Source organism: Pseudophryne corroboree, chromosome 10 (genome assembly GCF_028390025.1).
Source record: "Pseudophryne corroboree isolate aPseCor3 chromosome 10, aPseCor3.hap2, whole genome shotgun sequence".
Lineage (NCBI taxonomy): Eukaryota > Metazoa > Chordata > Amphibia > Anura > Myobatrachidae > Pseudophryne > Pseudophryne corroboree.
The window spans coordinates 258,023,877-258,037,088 of NC_086453.1; the positions used below are offsets into that span (position 1 = coordinate 258,023,877).

A 13,212-nucleotide genomic window follows, 5' to 3' on the forward strand; every position below is an offset into this window, starting at 1 on the left:
ATATCTGGTAATCTGGATAGAGCATCAGCATCGGTGTTGTGTATTCCCGGTTTATACTTCAGAGTAAAATGGTAATTTGATAAGGCAGCCAACCATCGATGTCCAGTGGCGTCTAATTTGGCAGTTGAGTTGATGTAAGTGAGGGGGTTATTGTCCGTTTGCACAATAAAACTTACTCCGTAAAGATAATCATGGAATTTTTCAACTACAGTCCATTTTAATGCTAAAAATTCCAGTTTGTGTACTGCATATCGTCTTCAACTGGAAGATAGTCCTCTACTAACAGAGCCGGCCTTAGGCATAGGCAAACTAGGCAAATGCCTAGGGCATTTGGTATGCTTAGGGGCACCAGCAGCTTCTGCTAATTAAAATGATATGCGGCATGCCTATATTCTGTGTGTGACTGCGGCTGTATCTGCATACAAATTGCTACGTTGCGTGTATTCCTGGAAATTACTGTAATGTAGCATTTCGTATGCAGATACAGCTGCAGTCGCACACAGAATATAGGCATGCTGCATATCATTTTAATCAGCAGAAGCTGCTTGTGCATCCTAGCCATGTAGTAAAGCAAATAATATGCATTTTCATAAACAAAAGGTGCCCGACGTTAGCAGTGCTGCCAGCTGACTCATGCAAGGCATCTCGTGCAGAACTAGCGGCGGTGCTAGGGGCACCAGCCAAAATCTTGCCTAGGGCATCATATTGGTTAGGGCCGGCTCTGTCTACTAACATATGCTACAGGTTGCAATTGTTGATCTTGCCATTGATACAATACTCCCCCTAATCCTTCAAAGGAAGCGTCAATATATAACTTGTATGGCAATTCAGGATTTGCATAGGATAATACTGGGGTATGAGTTAAACAGTACTTTAATCTTCGAAAAGCTTCCTCACAGGTGGTTGTCCAACATTCACTGAACTCCTCCTGAGGTTTGAAATACTCCTTGCAATGCTTAGGATACTTTTCCTGATGGCCCTTGTTATATGGTGGATATCCTTTGGTCAACTCAGTCAAGGGACGGGCAATCTTTGAGTAATTTGACACAAAACGGCGATAGTAGCCACAAAACCCCAGAAAAGAACGTAAGTCTTTTAACTTAGTGGGACAAGGCCAATGCTGTACTGCGGCCACTTTATCCGGGTCTGTAAACACACCTTCTCGACTGACTATGTGACCAAGATATCTAACAGTCTTTTGACAGAGTTTACATTTGTCAATGGATAACTTTAATCCTTTTTGTTGTAGCCTATCCAGTACTTTGATCAATCTAGCATTATGTTCTGTGAGTGTTCTTCCAAAAACAATAATATGGTCTAAATAAACTAATACCTCTCAGTAACACATATCCCCGATGGTTGGTTCCATAGTTCTCTGAAATGTTGCTGGTGCACCTTTCACTCCCTGGGGCATCTTAAGAAATTTGAAAAACCCTATAGGACAGATAAAGGCAATCTTGGATCTGTCTTGGTTTCATGGGGATCTGATAGTATCCGCACCTCATATCTAAAACCGAGAACCATTGACTACCTTATAAACAATCTAAAGCCTCTTCTACTTTGTGCACAGTGTATTGATCTGTAATGGTACGGTTGTTTAAAGTACGATAATCAATACAAAATCTAATATCACTATTTTTCTTTCGGGCAACTACAATAGGTGATGTGTAAAGGCTCTCAGAATTGGCTATGACATGGTTCTCGAGCAAAGTTTTCAAATGCTGCCTCACATCGTCAAAATCTGCAGGGGCTAACCTACGTGACCTCTCCCTGAAATGGGTAGCATCAGTTAATTTAATTTGATGCTCAACTCCCACTGCAGTACATAAATCCCACTCTTCCACAGAAAATACCGGTTTCCTAAAATGAAGTTCACCCAACAATTTTTCTTTGTCACTAGAGTTAATATCACTACCATGGAAGCAGTCCATAAGTTTAGATCGGAATGCTTCTGTTACCCTCAGGGGTGCTTGTTCTATATTACACATATATATGCTGCTATTTCCCCTACTCAATATATCTTGGGATGACTGAAGCGCACTGTTATATGTCGATGTAATCAGATTATCTTGGGTTAAGCACCAATCAGATAAAGTTTTAAAGAGATTGGAATTTGTTCCCACAATGACAGACACATTTCCTTGATCTCCCGGAGAATACGGACATACTAAAGCAATTAACAGTAAAGGTTCTTTATACCCATAGGGGGACTGAGAAAACTCAGTTGGGTGATGTATCCTAAATAGGGATATTTTTGGTCACTTAATCCCCAGATTGCTAAGCCATCAAATGGCAATATAGGTACATTAAACAGATGTTGTCGATACCAACTCTCAAATATAATCGACATTTGGGAACCACTGTCTAACAGAACCATGCATGCTTTCCCATTTATTAATGCCTGTACCCTTGGAGCCTTTCCCATCATCCCTTCTGGAATGGGATCAGACCACTGGGCACTCCCCATTGCACACACTATGATAGGTCGGGAGTCGATTCGGGGTTCATCGGCATCCCTCTGGTGTTTTCCGGCTGTTCTATATTACTGTCTGTACGGACCTGATTGTTCCTTCTATTAGGTTCACTTTGAAGACACTCAAAAGATCGATGTCGGAGTTGTCCACATCAGTAACAGGTGATATTGTCCCTATTATCTTGTCTCTTGGCATATCCTCTAGCCCTTCCCATGGGCATTGTAACTGATCTACTACTCTGTAAAGTAATGAGTTGATCTAATATCCTATTTTGTTCTTCTAACAATTTATATAATTTGTCACTGTTTGGTGAAACATCAGTAGAGGGTGATACAACTTTTACTCTTTTCAAACTTTTCTCTCTGTTCTCTATCTGAACTTCTTCTAATTTTACTTCTTTGATTAATTCACTCAGCGTTGGAGGAGGGGTTCTGGGCACACTGCACCTCAGTCTTTGAGCTACTGGATTACTAGTTAAAGCTCCTCTTAAAACATGCTTCATATGTCTCATCAATTTCTCTCTGTTCAATCCCTCCTTTGTCTAAAAGTTTATAAAGGATTTTATCACGGCAGTAAATGTAGTCTGTAAGTGTCTCATTAGGTTCTTAGAAAGTACGATGGAGTCGGGATAATATACAGTGGGGATTGAAAGTTTGGGCACCCCAGGCAAAAATTCATTTTAATGTGCAAAAAGAAGCCAAGGAAAGATGGAAAAATCTCCAAAAGGCATCAAATTACAGATTAGACATTCTTATAACATGTAAAAAAAAGTTTGATTTTATTTCCATCATTTACACTTTCAAAAGAACAGAAAACAAAAATTGGCATCTTCAAAAGTTTGGCCACCCTGCAGAGTTAATACCTTGTACTGCCCCCTTTGGCAAGTATCACAGCTTGTAAACGCTTTTTGTAGCCAGCCAAGAGTCTTTCAATTCTTATTTGAGGTATCTTCGCCCATTCTTCCTTACAAAAGTCTTCCAGTTCTTTGGGATTCCTGGGCTGTCTGTGACACACTGCTCTTTTAAGGTCTATCCATAGATTTTCAATTATGTTGAGGTCAGGAGATTGTGAAGGCCATGGCAAAACCTTCAGTTTAAGCCTCTTGATGTAATCCACCGTGGATTTTGAGATGTGTTTAGGATCATTATCCATTTGTAAAAGCCAGCCTCTTTTTAACTTCAGCTTTTTCACAGATGGCATCAAGTTAGCATCCAAAATTTGCTGGAATCTTATTGAATCCATTTTTCCTTCTACTTGTGAAATGTTCCCTGTGCCACTAGCTGCAATACAACCCCAAAGCATGATTGATCCACCCCCATGCTTAACAGTTGGACAGAGGTTATTTTCATTAAATTCTGTGCCCTTCCTTCTCCAAACGTACCTTTGCTCATTCCGGCAAAAAAGTTTGATTTTAACCTCGTCGGTCCACAGAACTTTATTCCAAAATGCATCAGGCTTGTCTATATGTTCATTTGCAAACTTCAAACGCTGATTTTTGTGGTGATGATGTCGAAGAGGTTTTCTTCTGATGACTCTTCCATGAAGACCATATTTGTACAAGTATCTCTTTATAGTGGAATAGTGTACCACAACTCCAGTGTCTGCCAGATCTTCCTGGAGGGATCGTGCAGTCAAACGTGGATTTTAACTTGCTTTTCTCACAATCCTGCGAGCTGTTCTGTCTGATATTTTTATTGGTCTTCCAGATCTTGCTTTAACTTCCACTGTTCCTGATGACTTCCATTTCTTAATTACATTCCGAACAGAGGATATGGGCATCTGATAACACTTTGCTATCTTCTTACAGCCTTCTCCTGCTTTGTGAGCGTCAACTATTCTCAGTTTCCATGTTCTACACAACTGCTTAGAGGAACCCATGGTGCTGATTGGTGGAGCAAGGTCACATGAGTCTGGGCTTTTAAAACCTTTGAGATTGACATCACCTGGTCTTTCCAGACGATGATTGAGAACAATCCATGACACTGCCAAGTCTCAGCTGTCCAAAGGGGGCAGTACAAGGTATTAACTCTGCAGGGTGCCCAAACTTTTGCAGATGCCATTTTTTGTTTTCTGTTCTTTTGAAAGTGTAAATGATGGAAATAAAATCAAACTTCTTTTGACATGTTATAAGAATGTCTAATCTGTAATTTGATGCCTTTTGGAGATTTTTTCCATCTTTCCTTGGCTTCTTTTTGAACATTAAAATGAATTTTTGCCTGGGGTGCCCAAACGTACAATCCCCACTGTATCTCCTACTTCTATTGTCCCAAAAGAATAATCTAAAGCAGTGAAATAATCTTTCAATGTGGCGTGTGAATTGATTCTACATGTGGCATGTATAATCCCCATAGCTGGACCTCGGAGACTCTCAACAATCCTTTGTTTTTTTATATGCTCAGGGCACCTCCACTCCTCTGAATGCTGTACCGCTGCTTCTATCCAAACCTCATAACTTTCTTCCCCAGTGAGCACAGGAAGTATCCCTGAAAAAAACTCTTAATCTACTATAACGACCCTCGTAATGCCATCTCTCAAAGTGACTTACTACTTTATCCATGACTGCTTCTATTTGCGGTTCTATAGGTTCATTATTAGGTAAATTTGATTGTGAAGAGTCACCCATACTCTGATGACTCCATTGATATCCCTCTACTCCATACTCAGGAGCTTCCGGGGCTTCCTCCTCCCCCACAATTGCTTGACTAGGCCATATGATAATCCATCTTCTCCCCGGTACACTTTTTACTAAAATATTAACAGGGATCAAAGAAGCATCTAAATAATTTTGATTATTTATTAAAACCACACAAGTTTCCCCTAAAGCTCTTTTCCACTTATCTATTATAACTGGTGATTTTATCCCACACAATTTATTTACTTCTTTAATCACTTCTTCATCAGATATGTTGGTAAAATTTCCCACTAAACCTACACTACTCCTAACATTCACACCGTGGTCTGTACACCATGTATATATATCTTTTTTCACTTATAACTTCCATGGCAGTCAAACAGGAGAGTATAGTTGTCGCCCGTCTCAGCAGTGCCTCCAGATGTAACCCTATATCTGGCGATAGAGCAACTTTTATAAATAGTTATTAGAGTGCCTCCACCCAAACTTTTATTCTATGTTTTGTTATTTATAGAAAAAGGGCTCAGTTTGGGATAACGCTAAACCCTTACTTATTTTTCCCTTGCAGGAAGAATCAGTATTTTCATTACCCTTTGAATTTAGTCAATATACGCATAGCATATGGGTAAGTATCATACACAGTCCACATTAGACTTTAAATAAGCATATTTACTAGTTTCTACTTAGTTACTATATACTCATACAATATAAATTTTCTTGTCAACGTTAGTTTATGACACTTCAGATTTAGTACAATATACCATATAATATAAAGAATTCATTAAACCCTCATTCCCTAACAATCCCCCTATTCCCGTAGTCTTATCCAGTTTTAAACTGCAGTTAATATAGGAAGTCGTTATGTATATATATGCATATATATAGCTAATGAATCCTCTCCTAACTTGAACGGTGTTTTACTAATGAATATATATATATATATTCTTTTTAAATAAGTAGAAATCCTTTGAGAATGAAGATTAATACAGATGCCATCAAATAACAGTAGAATAGTTACTATTGGTAACTATTTGTATCCAAGAGCTCCTTTCCTTGCAGAGCAATTGTATCCTTTACTATTAACAGTATCCAAGCCCTATGCAAAGCTCTCACAGGGAGTTCTTATAGTCCCCACTAGGTGTCACTACTCCCTCACTTTTAGTCTCCTTAGTTTGAGGATTTACAGTCTATACTGAAAGTATCTGTATTCAATGCGTCTACCGCTCCGCTCTTCAGTGACTTGTCTCAGAGGTAAGGCTCTTCCTCTCCCTCTGACACCGCAATGTTCACAGCATAGCTCTTTCTGTGCAGCGCAGAGGAGAGAGAGAAGTAGACCCCTCAGCAGCTCACACACATCACCCTGATCAATGCTGAATCTCCCCCTTTTATAGTCAGTGGGGAGCCCTCGTGCCTACAGATAATTCCCACTCACGGCGCGCGGCTCCTCTCATCAGTTACAGTCTTGTGCAGTTACAGTCTCGTGCATGATATATTGAGGCACAGCCCAGTATCCCTGCAGTAAGCAGTCAGCAAAACCCTCTAATTACTTCAGATACCTATAAGCTTATTCTTCTAGGCATTTGAGTTGGCCCTCATGTAATTATTACACACATATATACAAATAATTACACAGTTTTTACAATATTCATCTTACCCCTACTATTCAAAAGGACATTTACAATAAGGTCACACTTGTGACAGGTTTTTTTTAAAGTGTAAGAAACCTTAAAATACCAAAATTTCAATTACATAGCCATTTTGTATTTTAGAGTAATTCAGATCTTCCACTTGAAAGGATTCCACTCCCTTGACCTACTCCGGAGAAGCAACAGAGGTGCAGCAGACCAGCCAGACAACAAACTGTAATGTAGATGGCTTTGAATCAATGACATTTAATATTTTTGAGCAAAGTATGGGTTGAGTATGCACGTGCTCTGGGCGCCATAACCTACATGTACGTATGGCAATGGGGCAAGATGGAACACATTGCTACAATGGTCAACCTATCTTGATCATTTTAACTTTAAATTGAATAGGTAAGGTTACATTTACAGCATTTCTGACCAGTAACAGCATTTAGGTCTCTTTGTGGGGAAGGGCAGGAATGACTTTAATTCACTTTGCCCACTCTCATCAAACCTAGTCCTACAGTATGTCTTAATTTAATGAAAACACTGCCCTGCAAAGTGTAATGTAGTTTGCTAGTTCAGTGAAAGCCTAAAATCCTTTTTTGCATCTACAGTAGACTACTGAATATTAACCATGGGCTACTGCCCTGATGATCTATGTTCTTACCTGTAACAAGTAGCTGCATGATGACACAGAAGAAGATTTGTGCTTCAGTTTAGCACTTTTGTATTTCATTAATGACCCATACTGAGTTATTCTAAAACTATGAACCAACCATACTATCACAAAGTAACAAAACAGTACATACTGTCTCCTGGTAGTCAGCAGTACAGGCACAATGTTTGTGATATTAAATGTAATTCTTATACAGTCACTAGTATTGAAAACAAGCAGAAAGCTATGAAATCATTCAAAACATTAATGAAACAAATGATTAAAGACCTGTCCAGACTATGGAAGCTACTGTATACTTTGGTATCAAGTTGCCATGTAGATCAGTGCTGTCACTTTTCTAATAGAAGAGAAAAATTGCTTTCATTCATAGTATACTGCAGTGGTTAACAAATGTGGTCCTCAAGGCACCCCAACAGTCCAGGTTTTAGGGATATCCCTGCTTGTGCACAGAAGGTATAATCAAACTGGCTAAGGTACTAAATATGTATATCACCTATGCCTAAGCATGGATAGCAATAAAACCTGACTGTTGGGGTGCTTTTAGGACCCGAGTCCCCCCTTCCTCTCTCCTACTCTACACAGCTTGTTTTCCACTGCAGGCAGAGTGTGAGGTCCCATCTCCTTATCCCATTCCCGAGTACCCGCACTCCTGCTCTGCCCTGCCTGTGCTGACTTCTTCCTGAGTCCTGGATGCTGCAGCAGCAAATGTGTAAGTGAACACAGAGCCTCCTACAATGCTGCAAACAGAGGTAAGTACCTAAGAAAGGTAGTTTACTTATTTATGTTATGTTGGTGAAGTGGAGGGTGTATACTTAAATTACTTGGGGGGTAATTTAGGTTAAAGGGTGTAATGTATCTGGGGGGGATGAGGTGTTAGATGGTATAGCAATTAATGAGGGGTTTAAATGTATATTATCTGGGACGTGAGGGTTGAGGGGTGTAATGTACCTGTATCTGTGGGGATATATACTTACATTATCTGGTAGGGGAGGTAGGTTGGAAGGTGTAATAATGTATATAATAGATGGATGTATACTTATTTTTTTTTTTTTTTTGGGGGGGGAGGTGGGTTGAGGGATGTAGTATTGTTTCTTAGGTGTTGTGTTTGTGCGGCGGGGTATATTAATATACGGGGGTTGTATATCTTGAGCATGGATATCCTTAAAACCTGGACTGTTGGGGTGCCTCGAGGACCACATTTTGGAACCACTGCAATAAAATAATACTTGCATGCTCTCATAAAATGCTAATAGACAGTAAAATTATCCAGTTCACACCAATTCAGTGTTCAGATTATGCATTGCTTTTCAGGTCTATAATTGTCAGATATTGCATCTTAAAAATATTTTGGAAACACAAAATGCAGCTAGACCAATTTAGTTACATTTCAAAGAGTTCAAGACATATTGGTTTAAGCAAAAGGCATTAATTATGTCTTATCTTACCTCTGGTATGAGTGTCTCTCTTGTATGAAGGCAGTAGCAAAATTTCTCTTGACTTCCCTGTGCTGTTGTTGAGGATTCCTATCTGTTTCTGATTTGCCAAATTTGATTACATGATCTATTTAAAGGCACTAATACGCCTCTTGGTGGGGGAGATATATCAAAGCATGGAGTGAGATAAAATGAAGAGAGATAAAGTTCTAACCAATCAGCTACTAGCTGTTACTTTACAGATTGTGTTTAAAAAATGACAGAAGCTCATTGGTTAGTACATTATTTCTCTCCACTTTATTTCTCTTCAAGCTTTGGCAAATCTCCCTGAGATGTTAGTCTTTATGGAAAAAATGTAGGGTGAAATCAGGTCATGTATGTTGAAAGGAATAGAACGTTCAACATGTTATTATTTCTGTTTCATACTTTTTGATTGAACAACTGCAGAGCTCTGTCTAAACATGCTATGTCAAGAGTCTTGTGAGACTTCCAAAAGCTGCTTTCTTAAGTTTGTTGTAAAATAAGAATCCAAATGTATTGGTATTAACTAGAGAAGAGTGGGTCTAATTCTCCAAGAACCAGACCCACACGAATTCGCAATCCAGGTCAGGATCTGAGTCTGGCTCGGGTTTTCCCACCTAACTTGGATCCCAAAACTAAGAAAAACGTCATCCTCATGCTGTTGGATTCTCGCTGGTTTTGGATTATATATAGGTGCCTGGTGTTCGCGCCATCTTTACTCCAACTGTGGAGCTTGTTTCCAAAGTGATTAATGACCACCTTCCCATTATTTGGTTTACAGGCATGGACAAAATACTTGTAGAGTAGTATCCCTAAGTATATTCAGGTGCTGTAGACGTGAGGTGCTTTGCTAAGAAGCTGTCTTAAACACAGGGGAAGTCACTCCCACAATTTAGAACCAACAGAAAAAAGAAGACTGCGCTTAGTAGTAAATTTGTATAGTACAATATGAGAGAGCAAATAAATATCTCTAATAAAACAATTTATTACACAATTAATAACACTTTGTAAAAAAGATTTATGTCTCATTAAATTAAAAATTGCAAATTATGGGCTCCTCATGCAATACGGTATGAAGCCTCCTAATGCAAACTGTACTGGGCTCCTCTTAAGATGCGATGGATAGTGATATCCAGGGGTTGGTTCGGGTCCTTTCTTCAGCGCACTTGTAGCTTGGTAACACAGGCACCTGACCAGTTTTGCTGCACTCCAAATGGCAGCTTTATCAAAGGTTTACCATTAAGGGACATTTGAAGCAAATCAACCTCTAACGGTCAAAATCACAGCACTCCTCCCCTGGACTCCCACCCAAGCTGGGTAACTATTGCACTGGACTTTATCATTTTCTACAGGGGTGCTAATAGGAACGGACTATTCCAGCGTAAATCCTTTGCTGCAGACGCACATGGATGGTAACAATTTATCAATTCACTGCATGAATTTGCAATTTTTAATTTAATGTGACATGAATGTTTTTTACAAAGTGTTATTAATTGTGCAATAAATTGTTTTATTAGAGATATTCATTTGATCTCTCATATTATACTAAACAAATTTACTATTTAGCGCAGTCTTCTTTTTTTCTGATGGACAAAATACTTACTGTCAGGGTCAAAAATATCCATCCTTGACACATCTAACCGAGGAGTAACTACCAATTTCTTTATTTCATAACCAGTCTTTTTAAAAGCCATCTCCAGGTCGTTTTGTGATACGGTCAAGGCAGTAATCCGTTTGTTACCAACATAGTAAAAGGTGGCATTTAGCATACTCAAACCTAATAAGTGTCCCCCAGGTTTAAGCAAGTTTTTAAGATTTTTCAAAACATTGCAATATGAATCCATATCCTTACAGGGGGTTTTAAGGCAGAGGCAGGTGAGGAGACAATCAGCAGGAGGCAGAACAAGAGGTTCATAAGGGTTACTTTTCAGTGCATCACATTTCAGGACCTGTTTCACCTTACTGCGGAGCTTCTTAGATTTTTCCTCATAATTCTCCCTTTAAAAGAAGCACATAGCATGCTGTTGTTATGTATAATACTGTATTCTAAGTCATACTAAACAGATTTTAATATCAGGTGCACACAGAAATAACAACTAGTGTAGTGGATGGGAGCTGTCAACCCCATATGGGAATGCTACTACCTATTTCTCTTACGTCCTAGAGCAGGGGTGGGGAACCTCAGGCCCGCGGGACAGCTAACCGAGGGAGATGCCAGGCACCCGCTGAAATTTTGTTACCAGCAGGTGCCCAGCTCCTTCTCAGCAGCAACCGGAGGCAGGAGCTCACTCCTTAGCTCCGACTTCCGGCTCATGCAGTGTACATTTGCGGTGCTATGGGAAAGATGTCATGATGTCTCTCCTATAGTACCGAGGAGCGGGCAGTCAGGCGGAGGGCAGCGGTCTGGAAGCAGGAGCGGGCGGCCAGGCGGAGGGCAGCGGTCTGGAACTAGGAGCGGGGCTGGTGAGTATTGTGTATTTTTGTTTTTTCTTTTAATGTGTGTGTGTGTGTGTGTGTGTGTGTGTGTGTGTGTGTGTGTGTGTGTAAACAGCGCTACTAGGGGGAATATCTAATGGGGCATAACTACAGGGGGCATATTTAATGGGGCATAACAACTGACTGGGGGCATATCTAATGGGGCATAATAACTGACTGGGGGCATAGCTAATGGGGCATAACTTACTGGGGGCATATCTAATGGGGAGTAACAACTGACTGGGGGTATATATACTGGGGCATAACAACTGACTGGGGGCATAACTACTGACTGGGGCACAACTACTGGGGGCATAACTACTGACTTGGGGCATAACTACTGGGGGGTAGGCTAATTTTTAAGTTGATAATTTTTGTATGGCCCCCGAAGGATTTTATAAATATTCAAATGGCCCTTGGTAGAAAAAAATGTTCCCCACCCCTGTCCTAGAGGATACTGGGGTACCATTTAGTACCATGGGGGTATAGACAGGTCCACTAGGAGCCATGGGCACTTTAAGAATTTGATAGTGTGGGCTGGCTCCTCCATCTATGCCCCTTCTACCAGACTCAGTTTACAAAATGTGCCTGGAGGAGCTGGTCACGCTGAAGGAAGCTCCTGAGGAGTTTTTTACATTTATTTTATCTGCTTGTTACTTTCAGGCAGGGCTGGATGGCACCAGCCTGCCTGCTTTGTGGGGCTTATGGGGGTGGGGGGACGGGCCAACCTCTTGAAGGGTTAATGGTCCCGTTTTCTGCTGACAGGACAGTAGCTCCTGAGGGAACTATTCGCAAGCCTCACCACAGCGAGCATACATTCCCACAGCACGCCGTCACCCCTAACAGAGCCAGAAAAATGAAGAGTGGTAAGTACTAAGCCAGCGTCCTGGTTAGAGGGTCGCCATCCATTATGGCGGCATGAGGGTACGGAGACGCATGGCTTCTAACTGGGGCGAAATGCATCTACAGACACAGTACATAGCTGCATCTCAGTACACTGTACACAGTACCCACACTGGTATAAACAGCCTTAAAACGTTTTTCTATCCATTTTAAGCACCAGATTACCTTAGCCAGTATAAAGAAGCGGGAAGACCGCGTGCCATTGAGGGGGCAGGTCCTTCACTGTGAGAGGATCCAGCAGCTCACCAGCGCCATTTTCCTTCTGCAGTGGACACAGACGCTGACTGACAGGGACACGCAGCTCCTCTAGAGTGACTCCAGTTTACCTCAGCGGTACCAGGGAGTCATAGCGGGGGGAGGGGGAGCAATTATTAGTTTACTAAGTCCCCTATCAAGGTACTTATTCTGCGACCCAGCTAAATTTGGCATTAGCGATAAGGGCGCAGTGGGGGCTGGCTCCAAATAACTCTGTGTCTCCCTGAAGTGCTCTTTGTGGGTTAATTGTGCTTAACCTTTTTCTGTGTGTGTGTGCGCTGTCACATTTACATTATGTCAGGCAAAGAGTGTGTTTCTTGTACTGCGGAGTGTTCCTCTTCACTAGGGGGCTCACTACTGGGTACTCAGGGCAGTGCACCTTCCCAGAATAGCGGAGCTGAACTGGAGTGGTTTAATTCCATTAAAGGAATGATCTCCAATATTCTACGAAGTTGTCACGCAATGAGAAAGAGATGCAATATTTAAGACAGACTGTGGATGAGTTTATGAACAGAGACTCAGTCCCTAAAACAGCGTCTCAATTCCCTCCCATTTGTCCCCAAAAACGATCTCTGACCGATATCCTGCATTCTGACTCTGATGCTGATGGGTCAGACATGGAGGAGGGTGAGGTAGATTTGGAGGGGGGGATCCTACTGTGTCATAGGGAATACAGGCTCTTATAGAGGCTATCAGAGATATTCTGCAAATTCCT

General features: G+C 41.0%; 1 protein-coding gene across 1 annotated transcript in view; it reads right to left on the reverse strand.

The window, feature by feature from the left end:
* Positions 1-9,098, reverse strand: part of LOC134966457 (indolethylamine N-methyltransferase-like) — a 74,884-nt gene extending 65,786 nt beyond the window's left edge. Inside the window, exon 1 of the mRNA XM_063943212.1 lies at positions 8,856-9,098. The gene's annotated coding sequence lies outside the window, so the exon portion shown is untranslated. The remainder of the gene's footprint in view (positions 1-8,855) is intronic.
* Positions 9,099-13,212: the final 4,114 nt, after the last annotated feature.